Source organism: Heterocephalus glaber, unplaced genomic scaffold, assembly GCF_053883595.1.
Source record: "Heterocephalus glaber isolate CG9 unplaced genomic scaffold, H.glaber_assembly_v1.0 deba00001613, whole genome shotgun sequence".
Taxonomy (NCBI): domain Eukaryota; kingdom Metazoa; phylum Chordata; class Mammalia; order Rodentia; family Bathyergidae; genus Heterocephalus; species Heterocephalus glaber.
Genome location: NW_028258384.1, coordinates 9319556 through 9345664, shown reverse-complemented (window position 1 = coordinate 9345664; position 26109 = coordinate 9319556). Strand labels below are relative to the sequence as shown.

The window sequence follows — 26109 nt, the reverse complement described above, 5'->3', positions numbered from 1 at the left end:
CTCAAATTTAGAATGTTTCTCATTTCTATCTATGGTATTGCAATAAAAATAGTGTTTATTTAAAGAATATTAACTATAGGAGTACCTCAATGCAAAAAGCATTCTCAATCTTGATTTTTCCATGGTCTAGGCCCTTTGGGATCTGATGTCTGAGCTCACTGGTAGAATGGGTACCCAGCATGCATGCAGGAGACCCTGGCCTCAATCTCCAGTACCATTCACACATAAAATCCAAAACATTTTTTTAATTGTAACTTAAGCTGGGCATGGTGTTGAATACCTGTAATCCCAGTTACTCAGAAGGCTGTGTAGCAGGAAGATTTCAAGTTTGAGGCCAATCTGGACAACTTAGTGAGACTGTCTCAAAATTTAAAAATTAAAAGAACTGAAGATTTAGCTCAGCACTCCCTGGGTTTAATTCCCATATAACAAAGAAGAAAAACTGTAACTTAACAGTTCATTAAGAAGGAAACTTCCAAAACATTTGGGAAGGAAAAAAAGGCTTACAATTCTCCTTTCTTAAAGAAATGACACTTTCAAAACTAGGGTAGAGCCCCATGCCATAAAAAGTGTGATTCTTCCTTTTCCAAATTGTTCTTAGGGTGTTTTCCTTGTATAAAAAGTCCTAAGTTAACAACATGTCTTTATATGTATCTGTACATACACACAAATATACAAAAAAGTCCACTCTTCTTCATTCTTGTACTACTGTAGTGATGTTTTTAAATATTTGGTGAAATCCCGGGATGACTGGGTAGCAACTTCATTGCAATGTTTTTTGATTATCTGATTTAAATCTTCATTCAAAAATGACTCCCTTTGTAAAAATTTATCCTTCTTTTTGGAGTTTTAAAATTCAACAGGAGGATTGAATATCATTGCTGCCTTGCTATAAGTCTCAAAAAGTTCAACTGCAGATCTTCGGGTCAACTCTGGTTTGAGTGCTTCAGAACCTTCAGAAGGTGCTCCAGCAATCAGATGAGCTGCAAATCTTTGCACTATGGAATGATAATGTCTCTGCAGTGTATGCAGTTCCCACAGGGCAGGGCTCTGAGCATTGCAGTACTCAGCTTCATCCAGCTCTGGGAGGAAAACACCTTTTCCCTGAGAGTCATTGTCAAGCAACAGATCTACTTTGGGGAAAGTATGCATTAATGATCTAGTAGTCAATAAAATGCCAATGCTTGAACTTGGAAGAACCTGAAGAGCAAGGGTACAAAGGCGCTTGAAGAATGGAAAGGCTCACTGCTCAGAAACTTGCTTTCTGTGCTTGCTTAGCATGACATTGAGACCCTGGAGTACAATCTCAACACCTGTATGCAATTTGAACAGTGTTTTGCAGAGATGTGTATAGAATTTCATTGGATCAATATTTAAAACATCACCTTGCCCAGAAAGAATATGAAAAGCAGTCTGTACACAGTGAAGACTTTCTTGATAGCTTCAATCACCAGACTCAATGAGAGTATGAAGAACTACTAATAAAACATCAAAAAATTCCACATTTATAAGGTGAGCAAACTTGCCAAGACTTTCTAAAACTGCTGGCAGGAGAGCCGACCTTTGAGCCATTTTCAATATTCTGAAGTAGGTCACAAACACAATATTCAAAGTCTCCATATGCAGTTGAAGTTTTTCCTCAGTACTCTTTGAAGCTTCTGCCTCCCAAAGCTCTCGCTCTAGTTTTTCTTCTGCTTTCTTCAACTTTCTCTGAATTCTTGATAGAGGTTTTCTCTTTTCCTTAAAAGCCATGAACTTTTTTGAATTATTAATGTCCTCTGTGTCTTTTTTTACTTCTACTTCCTTGATTCTTAGGCACAAAAATGTTTTTAACATCTTTGGCCTAACTTCATAATTTATGCCCTTCACAAAGCCAGAAATTATTTTAATTACACCAAGAGAAGCTTGGCCTAATTTATCTTGTTTAAAGAGTTTCTTTACTGCCTCACAACATATTTCAGATATTAATTTTGACATATCATTCACGAGATGGACAATCAATATAATGATGTTGTTGTGAAAATTAAAATGAGGCAGAGCCACCAACAGTTCTCATAGGCTCTTCACAGCCACTTCAACCAGTCCTTTGTATGCCTTCAAGGAAACTACATTACTTTTCTTCAGCTTTCTTTACTTCCAGTCTTTCACCATTTGCTCCAAATTTTCCAGATAAAATTTGTATTGGCTAAACAGCCCTTCTTCAAATTCTCTTAACTTCTGAGCTTCTTTAAGGATCTTAGTAGATTTTTCTGCCTCTGTTAGGGGCTGGATTTTATATGAAGGAGTAATATCCTTAAATAGATCCATCAGAGAAATTATCACCAATTTTCAAACAGTAACAGCCACATCAGGGCCTTGTTCCATCAGCAAGGAATGTAACCCTTTCAGTTTTTAATATTACTTTCTGGATCTGATAATATGGCAGATGCCAAAGTTGCAATATGTATTTTCTTTTCCTGTAGTTTCTTCTTCCTCTCAATCAAATATTCTTCTATAGTCAGCTCTCAAACAGGTTCTTCAATGAGCTCTTCCTCAAGTTCCAGCTTTTCTTTTTGATCCTCTTCATCTTTGTCACTGTCAATAATGGGTTTCTCCCTGGTCTGTGGGATTATACCACTTTTATCTTTGATAGGAAGCAAGTGAATCAGTTCCTTCTCTGGTGCAGTTTACAGAGTTCTTGGTATTTTTTCATATTTATCTATGATGCACTCATGCTTTCATTTCTTGCCATGAAGTGGATAACTAGAAGATCTCTTGTTAGAAAAGATGCTCTTTGTCCTAAGTCTTTCATTATCTGTAAGTCACCTTCATCCATCATATCTAAAGGAAGAGCTTCCTCTTCTTCTTCCTCTTCCTTCTCCAGTCTTTTAACTGGTCATATTTTCTTTGGGTCCACCAATGGGATGAGATTTTTAGATACAGCATCTTTTACAGCTTGCCTTAGTTTCCTCTTTTTTTTCTGTACTTCTTTAGTGGGCTTTGTTGTTTAAATTGCTTATTTTTCAGCTTGTTTTCAAGTTTAACTTTATTAGTTTTCAGGAAATTGCAAAAGCTTGGGACTTGTTTTTTATTTCTTTTCACCTTCATCCTTAGGCCTGAAGGAAGTTCTGATGCAACAAGTTCACCAAGAGTGAGGATAATCCAAGAATCCTCAGAGTGACACACATGCCGAATCCACTGAAACTCCAGGACCGTTAGAGGCCTCCAGTCCCTCACCATCCTCCTGTTTCTTTTGATATTGTTCTCCAATTTCATTGGACTATGATTTGATAATATACAGGGGATAAATTCAGTTCTTGTGCCCTAATTAAATGTGTTGCATCAGGAAATACGTGGTCTATTTTGGAGAATGACCCATGTGAATTTGAAAAGCATGTGTATTCTGTTTTTGTAGAGTGGAACATGCTGTAAACACCTGTTAAGTCCATTTGTTCAAGAACTTGATTTAGTTCTAGTATTTCATTGTTTATTTTTTTATCTATTTGACCTTTGTATTTGAGACTGTGGGTTATTGAGCTCTGCCTCTACTATTTTTTAAGTTAAATTTATTGGTACATTTTAGGTATACAATCAAATGACATTCATCATTGGAGATTTGTACCTTTACATAATATGGTTTGATTCTTATTTTTTCCTCATTGCTCTGCCTTCACTACAACCCCTCCACCCCTCCCTACTTAGAAAGACATTGTTTCCTTTTTTTCCTTTTCTCATATTTTTTCCTTTTCTTCTTTCTTTTCCCCTACTCCTCCCACTTCCTCTTCCCCTTTAGACCTTCTCTTCCTATGTTACATTTTCTATTATACCTGTTGATCTTTATTTGCACTTTCAGTTTCTTAGACCAGAGAAACTATTCAGTATTTACATGTGTGTCCTATTTATTTCACTTAAGAGTATCATTTCAGTGTGCATCCATTTAGCTGTAACTGCCTCTAATATCTCATTCTTTATGGCTAATACTCTATTTTAATTTAAAAAACACATTTTCTTTATCCAGTCTCCAGTTGATGGGCAACTGGGCTGTTTTCAAGTTCTAGCTATTACAAACTATGACGGTATACACATGGGTGCACATATTGTTGTGGTATGATTCTTTTAATTCTTTTGGGAAGATACACGGTAGAGGAATAGCTGGGTCAAAAGAAAGCTCCAATCCTAGTACTCTGAGGTATCTCCATACTGATTTTCACCTTGGTTGGACCAGTTTACAGTCCCACCAACAGTGGAGAAGAGTTCCTTTTTTCCATACAGCCCTGCTAGCATTTGTTATTGGTTGATTTCATGATAGCAGCCATTGCTTCTGGAGTGAGGTGAAATCTCAGCATTGTTTTCATTTGCATCTCTCGAATGACCAGTGATGTTGAACATTTATTCATAATTTTACTTGCTATTTCTACTTCTTTGTCTGAGAAATGTCTGTTCATTTCAGAGGGCTATTTTTGGATTGGGTCTTTATATTTTGGAAGTGTAATTTTTTAAAGTTCTTTCTATGTTCTAGATAGTAGACCTTTGTCTGAGGAACAGCTGGTAAAAAATTTTTCCCACATTGTGGATTGTCTATTCATGCTGTTGGTGGTTTCTCTTGCTGTGTAGAAGCTCTTTAATAAGAGGTCCCAGTTGTTGACTCTTTGTGTTAGTTCACATGCAAAGGAGATTCTGTTTATATAAACTTTTCCTATGCCAATATTTCAAGAGTTCTACCTAAACTCTCGTCCAGCTGGTTTCGTGTTTCTGTTTTAATATTTAAATATTTAATCCATTTCAATTTTAGTTTAGTGCATGGTGAGAGATATAGTTCTAGTTTTAATCTTTGGCAACTTGAAACCAAATTTTTGAAACTATTAATTAAAAAGGCTATCTTTCCTCCAGTGTGGGTCTTTGGCTCTTTTATTGAACATGAGGTGGCTGAGTATATCTGGAGTTATTTCTGCATCTCCTAATCTGTTCCATGTCCTCATATGTGTTTCCTTGCCAGTACCATGCTGTTTTATTTTGTTTGTTTGTTTTTGTTTTTGTTTTGGTACCAGGGATTGAACTCGGGACCTTGCGCTTGCAAGGCAGGTGGTGGAATGACTGAGCTAAATCCCCAGCCTACCATGCTGTTTTTTATCACAGTAGCTTTGTAGTATAATTTCAGGTTAGGGATTGTGATATGCCCTACTGTGTCTTTGTTGCCTAGAATTACTTTTGCTATTCCAGGTCTATTCTTGTTCCAAATGAATTTTTGAATTATTTTTTCAAGGTCTGTGAAATATGCTTCTGGAATTTCAATTGTAATTGCATTGAATCTACATAGCAGTTCTGGAAATATGGCCACTCTTGCTATATTGGTTTTTCCTACCCTGGAGCAAAGGATGTTTTTCCATTTTCTCATATCTTCTTTGATCTCTTTTTTCAGAATGCTATTGTTTTTAGAGTAGAGGTCTTTGATTTCTTTTACTAGGTCATTTCCTAGGTATTTCAGTGTTTTGATGCTATTTTGAAGGGAGTTGTTTCTCCAGTTCCTTTGACAATGAGTCTTTTGCTTGTGTACAGGAAACCCATTGATTTTTTTCTGTTGACCATGTGTCCAGCTACTATACTGAATTTGGTTATTAAATCTAGAAGTTTTTTGGTGGAGTTCTTGGGGTCTTTTGTAGAATGTATCATGTCATATGAAAATAATGACAATTTAACTTCTTTGTTTCCTATCTTTATTCCTTTTATTTCTTTTTCTTGTCTAGTTGCTAATGTTTCCAAAACTATATTGAACAGGGCTGGTGATGGTGGACATCCTTGTCTTGTTCCTGATTTTAGTGTGAAAGATTTTAGTTTTTGATCATATATTATGATATAGGCTGTTGATTTTTTCATAGATGGCTTTTATCAGTTTGAGGTAGAGACCGTCTATTCCAAATTTTTGTAGGGTGTTTTATCTTGAATGCATGTTGGATTTTGTCAAACACATTTTCTGTATCTATTGAGATGATCATATGATTTTTTCCTTGGATCTATTATATACTGTATTACATTAATTAATTTGCATAGTTTGAACTATCCCTGTCTGTATTCCTGGGATGAATCCTACCCATTCAGGTTGTATGATTTTTTTTATCTTCTGCATTCTGTTTGCCAGTATCTTATTAAGAATTTTTGCATCTATGTTCATTAGGGAAATTGGCCTATAGTTCTCTTTTTTGGTTTGATCTTTCTCTGGTTTTGGGGCCCAGGTGATTCATGTTACCAGGAGTGAATTTGGGAGTATTGCTTCCCTTTGAATTTCATTGAAGAGCTTAAACAGTAGTTTCAATAGTTCTTCACTAAATGTCATGTAGATTTCATCAGTGAAGCCATGGGGGCAATGGCTTTTCTTATTTGGTGAGTTTTTAATTACATTTTCAATTTCATTGATTGATATTGGGTTATTTAGAATTTTTAGGTCTTCTTCATTCAACTTTGTTAATTTATATGTATCTAGGAATCTGTCCATTTCTTCTGTGTTTTTTATCTTATTGGCATATAGGTTGGCAAAGTAGGCTTTGATGATCCTCTGGATTTCTGCTGGGTCCATTGTAATTTCACCCTTTTCATTCCTAATTGCATGTATTGAGGCTGTTCTTTCCTTTTTTTGGATAAGGTTGGGTAAGAGTTTGTCAATTTTGTTTATTCTTTCTAAGAACTACCTCTTTTCTTCATTGGCTTTTTTGTATCATTCTCTTAGTCTCCATTGCATTTATTTCTGCTCTGATCTTCATAATTTCCTCCCTTGTATAATCTTTGGCTTTCTCCTGCTCTTCTTTTTCTAGAAGTTTGAGGTTCAGCATCAGGTTGTTTATTTGAGCTTGCTCTGTTTTCAGAATGTGAGTATTCATTGTTATGAATTTCACTCATAAGACTGCTTTCATTGCATTGCATAGATTCAGATATGTTGTATTGACATTGTCATTTAATTGTAGAAACTGTCTGATTTCTTTAATTTTCTCTGTGATCTATTGCTTGTTCATAAGTGTGCTGTTCAATTTCCATGTGTTTATGAAATTCTTGTGGTTGCTTTCACTATTGATCTTAAATTTCATCGCACTATATGTGATAATATACAGAAGAAAATGTCAGTTTCTTAGTACTTACTTGAACATGTTCTATGAGCAAATATCCAGTCTATTTTGGAGAATAACCTTTGTGCAAGTGAAAAGAATGTACTCTGATTTTGTGGGGTGCAACATTCTGTAATCATCTGTTAAGTTCATTTGTTCAAGAGTTTAATTGAGTTCTGGTATTTTGTTGTTTATTCTGTTTAAGGGATCTATCTATTTCTGACAGGGTATTGAGGTCCCCCACTACTAATGTGTTAGTGTTTATTTTATTTCTCGTGACATTAATATTTATTTTATATAATTGTGTGCACTAGTATTTGGTTCATGTATGTTTATGAATTTCAGATCTTCCACTTGGATTTTTTTCCTTTACAAGGATGTAGTGTCCTTCTTTGCCTCTCTTAATAAGTGTTGGTTTGAAATCCATTTGTTCTGCAAAGAGGATAGCAGCTTCTGCTTTTTTTCATGTTCCTGTTCATGGAGTATTGTTTACCACCTTTTAACTTTCAGTCTATGAATTTCTTTCTGAATTAAGTGTGCTTTTGTATGCAGCAGATTGTTGGATCTTGGTTCTCAACCCATTCTACCAGTCTATTTCTTTTGATTGGTGAATTGAGACCATTAACATTGATAGTTATAAATGGTATGTGTTGACTTATCTTTGTTATGTTGGTTTTTTGTCGAATTCTCCCTGTTTGCATTTGATTTCTTGTTTTTCCTGATGGATTCATTCTTCTTGGCTTCCTGGAGTTGTGATCCTCATTGTCTTTTCCTAGCATACTGTTTAAAATGTTTTGGAGTGCTGGTTTGGTATCCATGAAGTTCCTCATGTGGTCTTTGTCATGAAAGTATCTTATTTCTCCATCAATTTTGAAAGATTGTTTTGCAGGGTACATTAATCTGGTTTTGAGGTTGTTTCCTTTTAGGGCTGGAAATATTTCACTCCAGGTTCTTCTTGATTTGAGGGTTTGTGTTGAGAATTATGCTGTGATTCTGATGGGCTTTCCTTTGTATTTGATATTTCTTTTCTCTAGATACTTGTAGGATTCTGTTCTCTTGTGTTTTTGGAATCTTGACTATTATATGCCTACATATAGATTTTTTTGATAATAGCTAGTTGTAGTCTCATATGCCTCACTTATCTGTATGTCAAATTCTTTTCCCCTGCTTGGGAATTTTTTTGCCATTACTTCTGTTAGCTGAATTTTTATATCATTTCCACTATCCCCTGTTTGTTTTGACTCTGATCCGGCTCATGTTATTCTTTGCAGCAGCTACTGGTTTGATTTTTCATGGTCCCTTGCTATTTTTAAGAAATCTTTCTTTTCTTGGTCACTAATTGCAATCCTGTCTTTTATATCTAATATTCTGTTCTCACATTGGCTTATTCTGGTCCTCAAAATTCAATGGAAAATTTAATCTCCGGGATATATGTTTGTAACTGTTTCATGTATTCAATTTATTTCCTATGCTGGGATTCCATCGTGTTCATTAGCTCCTGCATTATTTTTATCTAGAAAGTGGTTTTATTATAGGGATGGCAGTGTTGCTTCAGCATTGGAAGATCCACCCCAAAAAGTCATCATTTTTTTAAATTAAATTCTTTTATTGGTGCATTTTAGGTACACAACACAATTACATTTCTCATTGGGAATTGTACCTTTACAAAATGCATTTTGGTTCTTATTTTTCCCCATTCCTAGCCCTCCCTTCACCTCCTCCACCCTTCCCTATTTACAAAGACTTTATTTCCATTTTTTCCATTTTCCAGCATTTTTTCTTTCCCTTCTTTCCTTGCCCCTGCCCCTCCCACTAACCCTACCCCTTTGGACCTTTTCTTCCTATTTTGCATTATCGATTATTCATTCTAATCATTGGTACATTTTAGGTATACAATATAATGACATTCATCATTGGAAATTTGCACCTTTACATAATCTCTCTTGGTTCTTATTTTTCACCCTTGACCAGCCCTCCCTTCAACCCCTCCAGTCCTCGCTATTTACAAAGATTTTGTTCCTATTTTTTCATTTTCTCATATTAATCCCATTCCCTTCTATCCTTTCCTCTAGCCCTCCTACTTCCTTCCCCTTTGCCCCGTTTCTTCCTATTTCACATTACCTATTATACATTTTAGTCCTTATTTACACTTTCTGTTTCTCACACAAGAAAAACTATTTGGTATTTATACATGTGTGTCCTATTTATTTCACTTAAGAGTATCACCTCAATGTGCATCCACTTAGCTATAAATGTCTCTAATTTCTCATTTTGTATGGCTGAGTAGTACTCCATTTTATACAAAAAAAACACATTTTCTTTATCCAGTCTCCAGTTGATGGGCATTTGGTCTGTTTCCAAGTTTTAGCTATCACAAACTGTGCTGCTATGAACATGGGCGCACATATATCACTGTGGTATGATTCTTTTAATTCTTTGGGGAAGATCCCCAGCAGTGGAATAGCAGGGTCAAATGGGACTTCCAGTCCTAGTTCTTTGAGGTATCTCCATACTGATTTCCACAGTGGTTGCACTAGTCTACACTCCCACCAGCAGTGGAGCAGGGTTCCTCTTTCCCCACAGCCCTGCCAGCATTTGTTATTGGTTGATTTCATAATAGCAGCCATTCTTTCTGGAGTGAAATGGAATCTCAGCATTGTTTTCATTTGCATCTCTCAAATGACCAGCGATGTTGAACTTTTTTAAAGTATTTATTGCTATTTCTACTTCTTTGTCTGAGAAATGTCTGTTCATTTCAGATGGCCATTTTCAGATTGGGTCTTTAAATTTGGGAGGTGTGATCTTTTTGAGTTCTTTATAGATTCAAGATAGTAGACCTTTGAGGAAAAGCAGGTGAAGATTTTTTCCCACATTGTGGGTTGTCTCTTCACACTGCTGGTGGTTTCTCTTGCTGTGCAGGAGCCTTTTAATAAGAAGAGATCCCATTTGTTGATTGTTTGTGCTAGTTCACAGGCAACTGAGATTTTGTTCATAAGATCTTTTCCTACACCGATGTCTTCAAGAGTTCTACCTAACCTCTGTTCCAGCTGGTTCAGTGTTTCTATTTTAATATTTAGATCTTTAATCCATTTTGATTTTATTTTAGTGCATGGTGAGAGATATAGGTCTAGTTTTAATCTTTGGCAAGTTGAAGCCCAATTTTTTCAGCACCATTTAATAAAGAGGATATCTTTCCTCCAGTGAGGGTGTTTGGCTCCTTTATCAAAGATGAGATGGTCAAGTGTGTCTGGTGTTGTTTCTGCATCTTCTAATCTGTTCCACTGGTCCTCAGGTCTGTTTCTTTGGCAGTACCATGCTGTTTTTATCCCAGTAGCTTTGTAGCATAGTTGCAGGTTGGGGATTGTGATACCCCCTGCCATGTCTCTTTTACCTAGAATTGCTCTTGCTATTCTGGGTCTCTTCTTGTTCCAAATGAAGTTTTGGATTTTTTTCTCAAGGTTCATGAAGTATGCTACTGGGATCTCAATTGGAATTGCATTAAATCTATAGAGCAGTTTTGGAAGTATGGCAATTTTCACTATATTAATCCTTCCTACCCAGGAGCAGGGGATGTCTGTCCATTTTCTGATATCATCTTCAATCTCTCTTTTCAGAGTGCCATAGTTTTCAGAGAACAGGTCTTTGATTTCTTTTGTTAGGTTGATTCCTAGGTATTTCAGTTTTTTGGATGCTATTGTGAAAGGAATTATTTTCCCTATTTCTCTCTCAGTGAGTCTGTCATTGGTGTAGAGGAAAGCTATTGATTTTTGTGTGTTGACCTTGTAACCAGCTACTTGACTGAATTCGGTTACTAAGTCTAGAAGACTAAGGTAGGTTTTGGTTTTGTTTTGGTTTGGTTTTTTTTGTCAGTTCCAGGGATCAAACTCCGGACCTTGCACTTGTGAGGCAGGCACCGGAACCACTGAGCTAAATCCCCGGCCCCCAAAAGTCATCATTTTAACAGAGGAAAGGAAAAAGCCCTATGATCCTGTCACTAGTTGGAGAAAAAGTATTGGACTAAATTCCACAGCTGTTCATGGTAAAAGCTATCAGGAGACTGGAAGCAGAACAGAAACTTCTCAACAGATTAAAGACATGTACTCCATAATTTCAGCAAAAACACCTTATATAAATGGAGAAGATACAGTGCTTTCTCCTTAAGGTGGAGAACAAGGGCAGATATGCTTACTCTTCATCTGTTCATTAAACTTTGAAACATAGGCCCAAACTAAAATAGTCTGGCAATAAAATGACACAATTAGGATAGGATTGGCAAGGCAGAAGCAAAGTCTTTATATGTAGATGAAATGCTCATCTACAGAGAAAATACTAAGAAATCTCTAGGAGCCCCTAGAACTTGTATTTGAATTTATCAGGATTAGAAAACACAGGGTATATATAAAAATTCAGGTCTATGTATACTTGCTATAAAAGAAGAATTGGATATTGAAATTTCAAAGTTATGTAGGAGTACAAAGGACCTAGAAAAGGTTAAAAAAAACAGTGTTGGAAGAGGTTTAGTACCTAATTTTAAGACTTCCTCTAACGCTACAGTAATCAAGGCAGTGTTGGTGTAAGGAAAGACATATAGATCACTGGAATAAAACAGAGAATCAAGAAATAGAACCACACATATATGGTCCAGTGAGTTTTGAATGATTATTGAACATTAATATTTTAAAGAATATAAACTCAATTCAAGAGCCAAGGAAAAGATAGTGTTTTCAACAAATGACACTAGAATACCTGGTATCCGTATACAAATAATTAACCTCAACCCTTTATTTCCATACATAAAAATAACTTGAAATGATGTATGAACCTAAATAGGAAGGCCTAAAACTATAAAACTTTAAGAAGAAATTATAAGGGAAAATGTTTATGAATTTAGGGTAGGCAAGAACTTCCTGGGTTACAAAAAACATGGTGTATAAAAGAAAAAAATTGATAAATGACATTCCATCAAAATTTAGAACTTTAAATGACATCATTAAAATGAAAAGTAGTCCTTAAACAGACCATATCTATAAGGCATATAACCTATGACCAGAATATATAAAGAGCTCTTACAGCTCATTAACAGGCAACCCAATTAAAAAGTAGACACAAGAAGATGGTAAATAGCCAGTTTAGCACAAGGAAAGGTGTGCAACTCTAGAATCAGAAAAATACTAATCATGAACAATAACCAGACTGAATTATATACTCATTAGTAAGATGAAGTTAAAAGTTTTAAAAGCCTTGTCATGACTTTTTCTTTTTGTTGGATTCTCCCCCTTTGCGCTTAATTTGTCACGCCCAACAGATTCATTCTGCTGGGCTTCCTGTGGTTGTGATCCTCATTGTCTTTTCCTAGGATATTGTCTAAAATTTTTTGGAGTGCTGGTTTGGTATTCATGAAGTTTCTAAGGTGCTCTTTATCATGAAAGTATCTTATTTCTCCATCAATTTTGAAAGATAATTTTGCAGGGTACATCAATCTGGGTTGGAAGCTGTTTTCTTTAATGGCTTGAAATCCATCCCTCCAAGCTCTTCTTGCCTTGAGGGTTTGCATTGAGAAGTCTGCTGTGATTCTGATGGGTTTTCCTTTGTATGTGATTTGTTTTTTTTCTCTAACTGCTTGTAGAACTTTGTTCTTCTGTTGGGTTTCTGGAATCCTATTATTTGCCTATGCGTAGAGTTTTTTTTGATCAAGGCTAGTTGGAGTCCTATATGCCTCACTTATCTGTATGACACGTTCTCTTTCCCTGCTTGGGAAGTTTTCTGCCATCCCTTCTGTGAACAGCTTTTTTATGTCATATGCACTCTCTCCTGTTTCTTCATTGACTTCAATCAGTCTTACGTTATTCTTCTTCACATCATCTAGCAGCTGCTGGATTGATTTTTTGTGATCCCTTACAATTTTAAAGCAATTTTTCTTTTCGTGGTCACTAATTGCAATCTTATCTTCTATATCTGAAATTCTGTCCTCACATTGATTCATTCTCCTGTGTAGACTTTCAATGGAGTTTTTGATCACTTGGAAATCTGTTTGCATCTGTTTTATGGATTTCATTTGTTTCCTGTGTGGGGATTCCATCATGTTCCTCAGATTGTCTATTTTTTTATCTGTGTCCTCTCTAGATTTATTAATCATGTCTTGCACTATGGGCACAATCTTTCCTGTTATCTGAGAAATTATTTCTGATTTCATTTTTCCCAGATCCTCTTTTGTTGCCAGTTCAGGGAGTCCAGGTTGTTGAGTATCAGATTGTTCCATCTTGTTTCCCTTTGGGGTTGCTGTAGGTGATCTGGAAGTCTGTTTTTGAGGATTGTTTATGTGTCTTCTCATTTTCATGGTGGTGGTGGTGCTTCTGGCACCTGTGCGGCTCACCTTCTCTGCCCTAGGAGCACAGAATGGCAGTGGGGCAGCCTCGTTATGGGTGCTGGGACTGGCTCACCTTCTCTGCCCTAGGAGCATGGAATGGTGGCAGGGGAGCCTCTTCCCAGGCACTGGGATTGGCTCACTTTCTCTAGCTCCTTTATTTTTTGTGTCAGCTCTACAGTTATTAATCATGTCTTTCACTGTGGATGCAATCTGTTGTTATCTGAGATATTATTTCTGATTTTATTTTTTCCAGATACCCTTTCATTGCCAGTTCAGGGAAATCAGCTTGTTGAGTTTCATATTGTTCCATTTCCTTGCCCCTTTCAGTTGCCTTTGTTGATCTGAAAGTCAGGTTTTCCTACTTGTTTAGGTGTCTTCTCATTTCAACCAATGCAATCTGGTGCACCTTTATTGAGGTGACTCTTTGCTCTCCCAGTGCCCTTCAAATCTCAACAAGCCTCAGAGCGGCCTTCTCTTTGCTGCTCACCACACCGCCAATTCTTCGATTCAGAATGATGGCCTCCTGGATCCTCCTACTGGGCTCTTGTCTGGGCAGGATTCTGCCTGGGGCTTGTGTGCACTTAGTGATGGTATCTGTGTGGTCCTCTAACTGGGTCCTGGGCACCCAAACCACTGGTGTCTGGACAGTCTTCTGGCTGGGGTCTGCATGCACTTACAAGTGGTATCTGGGCAGGCCTCTGGCTGTGGTCTGTGCCCCTGTGCAGCTATTTTCTAGGTGGGTCTTTGCCTTGGGCCTGAACACCCAAACTGCTGGTATCTGTGTGTGGCCCTGGCTAGGACCTGTGCACCTGTGCCATTGTTGTCCACTTGAGCTTCTGGCTGGGGTCTGGAAAATTACATTTTAAAATCAGGAAAATAACATAATAATAGTTTATGTAATCAGAACTATAAAAAAATCTTTAGATATGTAAATAAACATGAACTTTCTAAGACTTAAATTTCTTAAATATTTAACCCTAAAATAAAGTACCAAAAAAGAAACTATTTTCACAAATTTAAACCTTCTTTTAAAAGTTTTGTTGTAAATTTTTCTAAGAACAGATCAATATACTAAGTCTCATTATTTTAAACAAAGATACTAGACCTGTGCATTGCATTTTAATTATTGTTTATATTTAGAATAAACTATAACTAACTAGAAATACTTTATTCAAATTAACACTGCTAACAAATATGATCAATCTACAAGAAAAACATAACTTTTACATTATTAAAAAATTATGCCATCATACACTTAGGTTACTAGTAGTTTTAAAACTCATGTTATAAACATATATGTTTTCCAAACTATGTCATATATTAATGTAAGCACTGTACATCTAGAAGAACACATAGCATACCTGAAGTGGGAAATGCCAAAAGTTTGTTACTTAATCATTCAATGCTTTTCTGTAAAAACAGATTATTTTAAAAACTCATTTTAAGTACTTAATTTAAGGAAAGAGTAGACAGTAAAATAATAACAATTTATCTTTTACAGAGAAGCAAGCAAGCATTTTAGTATCTTTAAAACTATTAGCATTAGGCCTCATTTAAAAATGTACCACTAACCAGGAAACTTGTAGCTATTAACTTTTTAAAAGTAAAGAATTTTTTAAGCTAACTGTTACTAGAACATTAAAAGCTCTGTGCTTGTGGAAATTATTAATATTAGGGTATCTCCAAATGATAAACAGATACTACTCTCAATCACTGACTTATTTAAAGCTCATTTTTAATTTTACAAAAGTCTTCATTTCTAAATACTTTTCCTCTAGAATAGTTATGCAAACTTATTAATGATTAGACATATTTTGATCTTAGAGGAGTGTTATACATATACATACATCAACAATCTATGAACTATATTTAAAATAATAAAAACACCATTTATAAATTTTAATAAGCAAAGAATACATGAATTTATACTTAGCAAATGTCTTTAGTATTTTAACATAATTGTACATAACTCAGACATTTTATTTACATATCCACCTATTTAATTTTTAGCAATTACTTCTACATGGCACATAAAATGTGAAACATCTGACAAGCACAAGTTTTTCCCCACATTTTTCTGAAAAAAAATAACTCTCAGTCATTGTAGTCAATATGTAAAAGTTGCATGTACATGTGCTACAACAGAATACTATTTTAAAATCTTTGAAAGTTCTTTGTGGGGGGGCTTTTGAATTTGAATATTTACATTGACACCAATGAATTATTTCTAAACAAATTTGCATGTAACAAAAAGCAAAATATTCTGGATAATAAAAATGTCATGTGAATCTGTTACCACTTGATGGATCCAATGGAAATTCATTTCAGGTTTTTGGTGTTCTAAAGAATTGGACAAGACACACAGAAAAGGTAGTGGGGATGGACATTTATTGAAAGTGGAAAAGGAATATGCTCTACTGAGCAGAGTGAACCAGTGAACAGACTTAAAGCAGTCATGAAGATAATGGAAAGGAGTCTTTTCTGTCTGAAATTCCTAGATTGGCTTCTCCCTTATGTATATAATGGATTAGGAAGGTTGTTCTATCAAAAGTTCTTTCAGCCTAATACCAGATTTAAGCTATCCTATTGATGATGCCCTTGGTTTTGAACCATATATAGATGAAGAATTGAAAATAGCATTTTGTATTGGTTCTGTTACTATAGAAGGAAAAGGTATAGTCTAGACTTCTGTGTATGATTAGCAAATAAATGCAAAGGGTAAACCGTGTATTAAGTGGCAAGCAGCTACATTTATTGATGATCATGGGAAGTTGTGCTCAGGGCATGTCCATGCCTACAATATGTATGTCACAGACAGAGAATGATGCTGGTGTGACAGACAAGCAAAAGCACCACACAGAGTTCATAGCACACAGAAGCAACAACAGTAGCAGAACCTAACAAAGCAAGCTATTTGATTTTAAAAGATATGCACCTCAGCCCAGGTGCCTACCTCTGAATGTCTATGTGTGATTGACAGGAATGATTGACAATGTGCAACTTTATCCCAGGGGCTCTCAGCACACATCCTGGCCCCAGAATTCACCCTGGCTTTAATTACATGCGTGGCATGTAGTACATATTTATGAACCCTTAATGAGGTTGGAATAGGGTGAAGGTTACTGTAGGTCAGGCTAGAAAATCCAACACACATGTGCTCTTGCTAGAGCATCAGCAGTCTCATGGATTTTTGTTATTTTATTTTCAACTTCTCTTAGGACAAAGAAAGAGGAATACTGTAGGATGCTATTTAAAATTAAATGGGTAGAAGGGAGTGACTCCCTCATATCCATTGTTTCTAACTAATATTCTGGCCTGCAAGCCCTGGTCCTGCAAAATCTTTAAGGCATGTTGAAGGATGAAGTTATGTCCTCTATGTCTACTCTGGCTAAATAGGAGCCATGCTCCTACCTATGTGCCAACCCAGCCCTTGCTCTAACTGACCTATTAATTCAAGGAAGCTGAGTGTTTCTTTTGAGGGTTTCGTGATGAATTACGGATGTGGAGGCAGGCTCTGATCTTGGGCTAGGGCCTTTACCAGTAGTTAAAAGACTGTCAAACAAAAAGAAACATATTTGACTAAGAGATTAAGTGTATGAGAGCCATAATAAGGTCATGACAAGCATTAATAAAGGCTATTTCCAGGTCATTAATGAAATCCCTGATTCCAGATATTTGACCAGGACTCAGTATGTCACTGATCTCAGATAAATGGTCAGCCAGTTTTCATGATGTATCTCTCACTATTTCAGAACAATTGACATAGAAACTTTATTATTTTTAGAGACAAATATAATCTCTGTTTCAGTAATTTGGTGATCTAGTCCCCTATGGTGTTTGATGGCCATCATTGCTAGTGAGTGCACTTAATCTTGAAGGATATCAATACTCTGGGCAAGTTGGCTAGGCTGTCTTTCAAGTTCTTAGGTAGCTATTGATGGTAAGAGTAAGATGTGGTTAGTTTTAAGGTCTTAGGTAAGTTAACACTGTTTATCTGTATTAAACACAGTTTTTAATTCTTCAAGAGAATGCCAAAATAAACAGGAAAAAAAAAAGTCATGTTATAACTTGGGACAGGGACCTCAAGTGTAGTAAACATGAGAGTAGCAAGACTAGTGACCTAATTTACTTATTGGGAACAAAAGTTTTACTTATCTGGTTCAATGAGGTAGTTGGTGTTTTCTTTTCCAAAAAGAAGTTTGAGGTAGTCTACTCATTCACACATGTGAATGAGGTTGATTGTCCCTCTTCATTTTCTGGTGTCTCAAGGGGCTTGGGTTTTACCTGGAAGAGGTAAATCTATCTATTCACTATATCTTAATGGCAGAAAGAATAATTAATAGGGTTGTGTAAGGGCCTTTCCATTTGTATGTGAGTTGGTCCTGGGATCCATCCTACCTCCAGGTCTTGATAAGAACCTGGTCAAGAAGGCTGGCATAGAGGTGACAATTTTTCATAGTCCCTGAGAGTGGAAGAATCTTACTTCTATATCCCTTGGTGGCCTATTGGAAAGGTCTCTACCAGTAAAATAAGTGATGAATTTGAAGCCACTAGAGGGTGGTTTGATAAATTCTGCAAGAGAAGTGGCAGACACAGTGTGAAAACACCTGCTAAGGCTTTCATCTCTGACAAGGTTGATGCAGAAGACTACAAGAAATAATTCAAAAAATTCATGAAAGCAGAAGGATACATCACTCAACAAGTGTTCAACTGTGATGAAACTGTGGTCTTCTGGAAGAAGATGCCAAACAGAACCTATATCATGCAGGAGGAATAGGTAATGCCAGGGCACAAGCCCATGAAAGACAGATTGACGTTTTGGCCATGTGCAAATGCAAGTCTCAATATGAAGATTAAGCTACTACTGGTGTACCATTCTCAAGCCTCTCATGCATTCAAGGAACAGAATGTGAACAAGACCAGACTTCCTGTCATGTCAAGGGCCAATGCAAAAGCTTGGATCTCAAGGCAGTTGTTTGTGGAATAGACACCATGAGGTGTTCAAACATGATTAAGAAATATCTTTCTGACAACCAACTGCCTGAAAGTTGCCTTCTTATGATGTACAATGTCCCAAAACACCCTCTGCCTTGGCGTATGATGTGGCCATTAAATATAACCCCATAAAGGTCAAGTTCCCCACCCCCAAAACATGACACCTCTTCTGCAGCTCATGGGCCAGCAAGTGATCTGCAACTTCAAGAAGCTGTACACAAAGGTTCTTTTCACCAAGTGTTTTAATGTCACTGAAGAGAAATCTTTTACTCTGAAAAAGTTCTGGAAGAAACATTCCACTGCACTCCACTGCATCAACCTCATCGACAAAACCTGAAAAGATATCTCATACAAGACCTTAAACTCAGCTTGGAAGAAACTGTGGCCAGGATGTGTCACTGAATGTGACTTTGAAGGGTCTTATGCACAGGTAGTGGAGATTGTGTCCACAGGCAAAGTATAGGTGTGTACATTAATGGTGCAGACATAGAGTAGCTTGGTTTTCCCTAGCACTGTGAGATTTTTTTCCTGAAATTTATAACATAACATATAGCTTTAGCCTGTCACTTTTCCCTATTCAACTTTCTTTTGTCCTCTACTTCATCAGGGTTTTTGAAGATATAATCAACTACAATGACATTTCAGTTTGTGGGCCCAGTTGGAGTTTTGGAGCTTTTTCCTAAAATCTGCAGTTGACTGACCAATAAAATACTGCTTTAGGATAATCTGACTTTCTCTAGACTCAGATCTAAATTACTGTACATTATTGAGTGCCTCTTCAATCCAGACCCTAAAAGTAACTGGATTTTATCAAAGCCTTGACTAATAGATGTGAGCTTATTTTAGTTCAAAGATTTGGGCATTTTTTGTGAAATACCCACTAAAATGGATTTAATGTATAACTTGTGTTTGGCTTTTCCACCTCCTGTGTTATAATCCCACTTGGACCCCTCTAGTGACTAAAATAATGCAGCAGTTGGCTGACTTGGAATGAAGTGGCAAAGGCTTCATTAGCCTGGTTTGAAGCCCTTACAATCCTCTTTTCATTGCTGTGTAAGAAGAAACCAGGATGAACTGGACATCTTATCACATCAGATCAAAAGCTGTTGTTAGTGTATGAAAACCATCAGCAAACTTTTCAGGATCTTCAAAAAATCTACACATTTATTTTTTGTAATGCTGAATATCTGTAACTAGAGAGATCTGTGAGAAGGCATTCAAACAGTAAGTCAGTGGAATGTATGAAGTACAACCCCAAATGGGATTTGTAAACAGGCAGGAGTTGTGAGAAACCTAACAGGCCTATCTCCAAGCTAGTCCCCAGCCCATTAATGGGGATATGACAAGGCTTCTCCTCATATTCTCCATGCCTTTTGGCCCCAGGGCTATGACCTGGTAAGGATTAATTTCTTGCAACTCAGTCATAGAAGCCTTATACAACATTTATCTAAGTTATTTTGAACATGGGAACATGATAGGGCATCCTCTAGATTCTCCATAACAAATTTTAGCTTATGTCAGTTCCACATAGAGTGCTCAGGTACGGCAGAGTCATCCCAGATCCTGTGCTCTGCACATCTGCCCTAGGTCTCATGACTTTGAGGGATTATATCCAATTGTTTGACCTATTGCCCTTTGTTTGACTTGTTTGCCCCAGGCCCCTATTCTCCTACCTCAGATCACTTGGAATACTGTAAGAAAAAATTTAATAGTAGTCATGGAGATTTAAAATGGCAAAGCTCAGAAGATCTAGAAAGGATTCAAATGGGCATTGGTAATTGGTGTCCAAAATTGGTCAAAGTAGCTAAAATTGAGACACAGATCATGCTTCCATCACAGCAAACATATTACAGTGGTGGCAATGAGACCTGTAACAATTTGATATTTTTTTTAAGAAAAGATCTAGAAAGATCCATAACCTATGGGAAAATACTGGTGCCCCAGTAGTTGCCTCCTGGTTTGTCATTCCAGAATTGTGTCAGTTGCTCATTTCAACATGGGCCCAACTATTTCACAAAATTAGGAAGCAGCACAGCATAGCTGAGCAATGTTGACTGAGACACAAGTTAATGTGAAAGAAAACACTGTCTGTTTCTTTTTTTATAGACGTAGTACAGAATCTCTCAACTGAAATAGTCATTTTTCCTATAAACCATAGTACTTTTAACCAACGGCTAGTAAAATACTACTTCTTATGACCCCTTCTACTAATACTAAAATCAAATTTATAATGACTATTGCCATATAACATTTTCTAAAAAGCTAAACAAATTAAACTTTTAAATAAAAGAATGTTCAGCCAGCATTACATAAATATGTCTCACATTAGCTCAACTTTCAACACACTCTGATTTCTGAAAGTCTTTAAGATTCTAACAAACTCAAAAATTTTAATTGGATTCCCCTTATGCTCTTTAATTTTTAATAAATTTTGTGAAACTAAATTTTTTCTGAAAGTCAAAACCTGAAATATATTTTAATTAGCTATCACAGAAAAATACATGTTAACAGTTTTGAGGACCCCTTTGTTGCATCTTTCAAAACATTTTCTTAAGTCATGTGAAGATAAAGACATTTGGGTTTATAATTTCTTAATTATCAAACTTTCTTATTTTAGGGTAATCTGGTGTCATCTTACAAAAATACACACAAGTAGACATGTAGATATTATATGCAATACATGAGTGTAAATACATATAAAATAGAGACTTATAGTTATCATTTGTTAGCTTTTTAAAAGTTATGGTATTAGCATATTTTTACAGTACTCTGCAGTACTCAATATTAAATTTAGCCTCTTAAAATCTCTTAATACCAACATTTTTGTCATTCAATGGGTCAAGAATTTTAAATTTATATTAACTCACAAAGAATCCTCAAAATGCCTTGAAGCCCCAACTGGCTTACATAATTCTAGAAGGTAATGAAACTTGCTGTAATCCAAGTATAAAGATGGCAAAAAGAAGAGAAAGATAAAAAGACAGAAAGAAAACTAAAGCAAACTAACACAAATGAGTTCTTTAAATCAACAAAACAAGTGCCTGGAAAATTTTTCTACTTCTGAATCTCTGTTATCACCAATCGGTGCTCCAAAATAACCTCCAGTACATCCAAATGGTCACAAATGGTAAAGGCACTTACCTCATTCAAATAGCACTGCTGAATGACCTTAGAGAAAGGCCAAATGTTGGAGACAATAGATCCCTGTAACGCACTTTTTAGTGCAAAATAAAATGGAGCCTATCAGCTCCCTAAAAAAACCTATTCTGTTTTGCCAACAAAAGTAGCTGAAAGGAGATTCTTGGATTCAAAAAGTGGTCCCAGATGCTCTTGGAATGTCTCTAAAGTCCTGACTATGGGTTCACCTAGCCAGAAGCATTAAGTCCATTTTCTCAAGTGCCTGCCTGCCAGCACACATACCTCTCAAGATCAAAGACTTACCTCCTGCCTGACTATGCCAAAATGGCTTCAAGCTAATTAGGTTTATAAGCTGATTGTGTGCTTGCGGCTAACCAAATCCAAGAAGGCCATATATTTCTGAGACATTAAAGGAACCCATTTGCCTAAAACAAGTATCTCATTTTATGCAGTTAGGTAAGTATCTTTATAATAATGAAAAGAGGGTATGGGGGCACAGAGATACAATGTAATGAAAATTCTGAAAGAAATCTTCCAATGAGTTGTGACCATTCCCCCACATTCTCTTAAACTTGTAATAATACCAGTACACCTAATTAACTGGTCCAATTCCTGATTCTAGAATAGACCATTCCAGACTAACAGTCCCTCAGCATCAGAAGAGTAGAGAAACTTAAACACAAAATGGACCAGTGACCATGGATTAAGATAGGTGACATGATCTCAGAATAGTTTTTAGCCATCTCATTCTCTGCTACCCCTTATAAACACCTTACCCTGTAACAGAGCTGCTGTTCTGGCACCTCAGAGCCATTGGTCCTTCTCAGGTCTTTATTTTATTTTATTTTTATTTTTTATTTTTTGGTACCGGGGATCAAACTTGGGACCTTGTGCTTGTGAGGCAGGTGGTGGAACCACTGAGCTAAATCCCCAGCCCTCAGGTCTTTATTTTAAATAAAGCATGTCCTTGCTGCATGTTTTTTTCTCTCTCTTCTTTATTTCTTATATTTGGTGGCCCATACAGGGATGAGAAGATGATCGCCATCCTCCTCTCTGCCCTGCTTTCCTCCTCCCCTTAGCAAAGTAGAGGACCAAACTGCACTTCTGGAGTTTCTCTCTTAGCCTTGAGGACCCATCTGGGAAGAGGTTCTAGATGGTGACTGTTGAACATCTGGTGCCTCCAATCAACCATCTGACTGGGGAGGGAATGACACACTTCTGCATGCTGATCCTTTAGTCTCTTCTCCAGGCAAAACCAATGATTTGGAACCTCATACAGCCTAAGGCATTCCATAGGAATTCATATCTGGTCTGGAACCTAGTTGAGCGTTTATACTAATCTGCCAGTACCCAAGAGGCCATCTCAGTGTGCCATTTTCCCTATTTTCTATTTTCAATACAACATTCCCTATTATTTATCTTTAGGAACTCTTTTCTAAGAACTTGCAATATGAAAGGCAACCATTGCCTTTTCCTGCTTCTCACATGCCCACACACCGACCTCATTTTGACACACCCAGAACTTGTAAGAGCAGCCCCCTGCCTTCTCCTTAGCTCCCATGGAAGCTCATGTCAGCTTTTCTGACCGTCATGAATCCACAGGGACTTCCTAGAGATTCAGGTGGTGTGGTCTACTTACTCTCTCAGGAAACCACTTTCTCTTACATGGCTGGGACATATCCAATAGATTGAGCCACAAGATCACTTGCAGAGATTGATAAAAATGCCAAGGCTTTATTAAATACAATCTCATTGATCTAGACAGGGCCTCCATTAAGTCTATCAACTTTAACAAACTCCAAAAATCTATCAAGACCACCAAGAAAAATTGGTGGAGTATATAACTGACTCACAAAAGCTTGAACTCATTTAGATCTCTCCTTATCCAAGAGGCAACTTTTTCTCAAGAATTATTTCATTTCCCAGACAGCCTCTGACATCAGAACAAAGCTCAAAATATTTAAGGATGGTTCTGAAACCTCTATGGCTAATTCCATGACCACTAATTTCAAGAGCTACCAAAACTGAAAACTTGACAGGTCTCCAAAAAACCCTCCAAAAAATCTTTGCTCTAGCTTCTCACAACAACACTCCAGCCAGGCCAATTACCCAAGCAAAACCTTAAATCCCTTAGCCTTAATTTCAAAGTGGTAAAATGAGGCATTGGACAAAACAATGCCCAAATTCACAGCCCCCCATGAAACCTTGTCCCATATGTGACTTAAAGGGTCACTGAGAGATGGACTGTCACTGCTCCAGCATGGGGTTTGAACCAGCTACTCCTACACCTTTCCCCAGTTATCTACTGGGACCTGTTTTTCTAGAGAGGGCTCACAGTGCTTCCACCTCAAGGCCATTACCACACAAGAGCCTAGGGTATTTCTTCTCATCAAATGTAAATCTATCTCAATTATTCTCACTTGGGAACCACTTATACTTCTTTATCAACAATATTGAGATCTACAGTTAAATCTTCAGTATCAGCAGTAGAAGTTGATGGCTAGCTTTTTCATCCCTATATGGCAATGCACTTAAATTGGCCACTACTGGTGATCCCCTAGCACTCTATTTCCCTCTTGATCTCTGGGCAATAATTACCTTCCAAAGTCCTCCTCCCCTCTCCACACATTCTACCCTTCTCCTCCTTATACCTTACTCTAATCCCTCACCTCCACTCCAGTTCCCAAGACCTTTCTACCTTTAGTTATACTGACCCTGCCTCAGACCATCCCACTCAACTCACCTAGACAGTCCTACCTCCAGACTTTACAGACAGCTCCCACTTATTTGGCCAGGCTCTCAGCTGATATCTTTACCCAACTCCACCTCTGAGCAATAAAGTACTTTAATATGCTAATTGTTTTAATTTACATGCCCATTCCCCAATGTTGTCACTCAGACACCTCTTATTTCTCAATTTAACTGTCTTTCTCTGCCTCTGGTTACTCAACTTCAGGCTTATAGCCAGACTCCTTTATAATGCTTCCACAAACCCATAATTTCTTATACTCTATGGCTCAAGATATCATTCACAATTACTTCAAACCACTCACCATGATCTCAATAACTTTTCCAATATACACAACACCAAGTGGAAGATGCTCTGACTCTTGCCACAAACATAAACAAGACCCAATCATTCCCCTCAAAAACCACTTCATCACAGACATAACTCACAGCCCTAACCTAAATTCTCATCCTTGATTACTCCTATCTTCATCTAAACTTCAAAGGACTCCAATCACCTCGCTCTACTTCTTCCTTTATTCCAAGATCTCAGATATTTAACGCCACCATTATAGGCCAGAAATAATACCCCTGACCCCTATCCATAAATGAACTACTATATAGTCTCCCTCTTCTTGTGAACCTCATTCCTCTAACCTCTTTCCCTAAAAAATTACTCTTCAGGCATTTCAAGCCCTCCTATGAGCACAGGCTCTTTCCTTCCCCAGACTTCACAAACTCTATTCCTTTCGTCCATCACCCAAGCCAACAGGTCCTGCTGCAATCCATTTCCTACTGCCCTTCCCACTGTTCCCTCCTTATTTACTAACTTAAAACCCAAAAATGTCATGCCATTCTGTGCCTCCTCCCTGAACCTCAATCCTCTAACTTGCTCAATTTAGCCTTTCCCTTCTACAAACATTATTTCCCCCAACATAAACTTCCTTCCCCAAAATAATCACTGACCTCTGGCTCCAGGACACCTTCATGGAATTCATTCCAACCAAAATTAGCTTCTTCATCTTTTACATCTACTTTCTATTGGTCCAGCCAACATGCTTCATTTTCTTTTTTTTTTTTTAATCATTGGTACATTTTAGGTGCACAATACATTTATATTTCTCATTGGGAAAATGTACATTTACATGATGCATCTTGGTTCTTTTTTCCCCATTCCCAGCCCTCCCTTAACCCCCTCCATCTTTCCCTATTTACAAAGACTTTGTTTCCATTTTTTTCCATTTATCATAATTTTTCCATTCCCTTCTTTCCTTTCCCCTGCCCCTCCCACTTCCCCTACCCCTTTGAACCTTTTCTTCCTATTTCACATTATCAATTATTCATTCTAATCACTAGTACATTTTAGGTATACAATATAATGACATTCATCACTCAAATTTGCACCTTTACACAATCTCTCTTGGTTCTTAATTTTCCCCCATTCCCTGCCCTCCCTTCAACCCCTCTGCCCCTCCCTATTTACGAAGACTTTGTTTCCATTTTTCCATTTTGTTATATTAATTCCATTCCCTTCTTTCCTTTCCCCTAAACCTCCCACTTCCCCTTCTCCTTGGCCCCTTTTCTTCCTATTTCACATTATCTATTATAACTTTTAGTCCTTATTTACACTTTCAGTTTCTCACACTAGAGAAACTATTCGGTATTTATACATGTGTGTCCTATTTATTTCACTTAAGAGTATCACCTCAATGTTCATCCGTTTAGCTATAAATGTCTCTAATTTCTCAGTTTTTATAGCTGAGTAGTACTCCATTCTATTAAAAAAAAACCACACATTTTCTTTATCCT

The 26109-nt window shown here is 36.9% G+C and overlaps 1 non-coding gene and 1 pseudogene across 1 annotated transcript; one reads left to right on the top strand and one right to left on the bottom strand.

Moving 5' to 3' along the window:
- Nucleotides 1-705: 705 nt before the first annotated feature.
- LOC101711300 (nucleolar complex protein 3 homolog pseudogene) lies at nt 706-3087 on the bottom strand (annotated as a pseudogene).
- Nucleotides 3088-20180: 17093 nt separating this feature from the next.
- Nucleotides 20181-20314, top strand: LOC147822478 (small nucleolar RNA SNORA1). The gene has a single exon (XR_015445645.1). It is a non-coding gene; the product is annotated as a small nucleolar RNA SNORA1 (small nucleolar RNA).
- The last annotated feature ends 5795 nt before the right edge of the window (nt 20315-26109 follow it).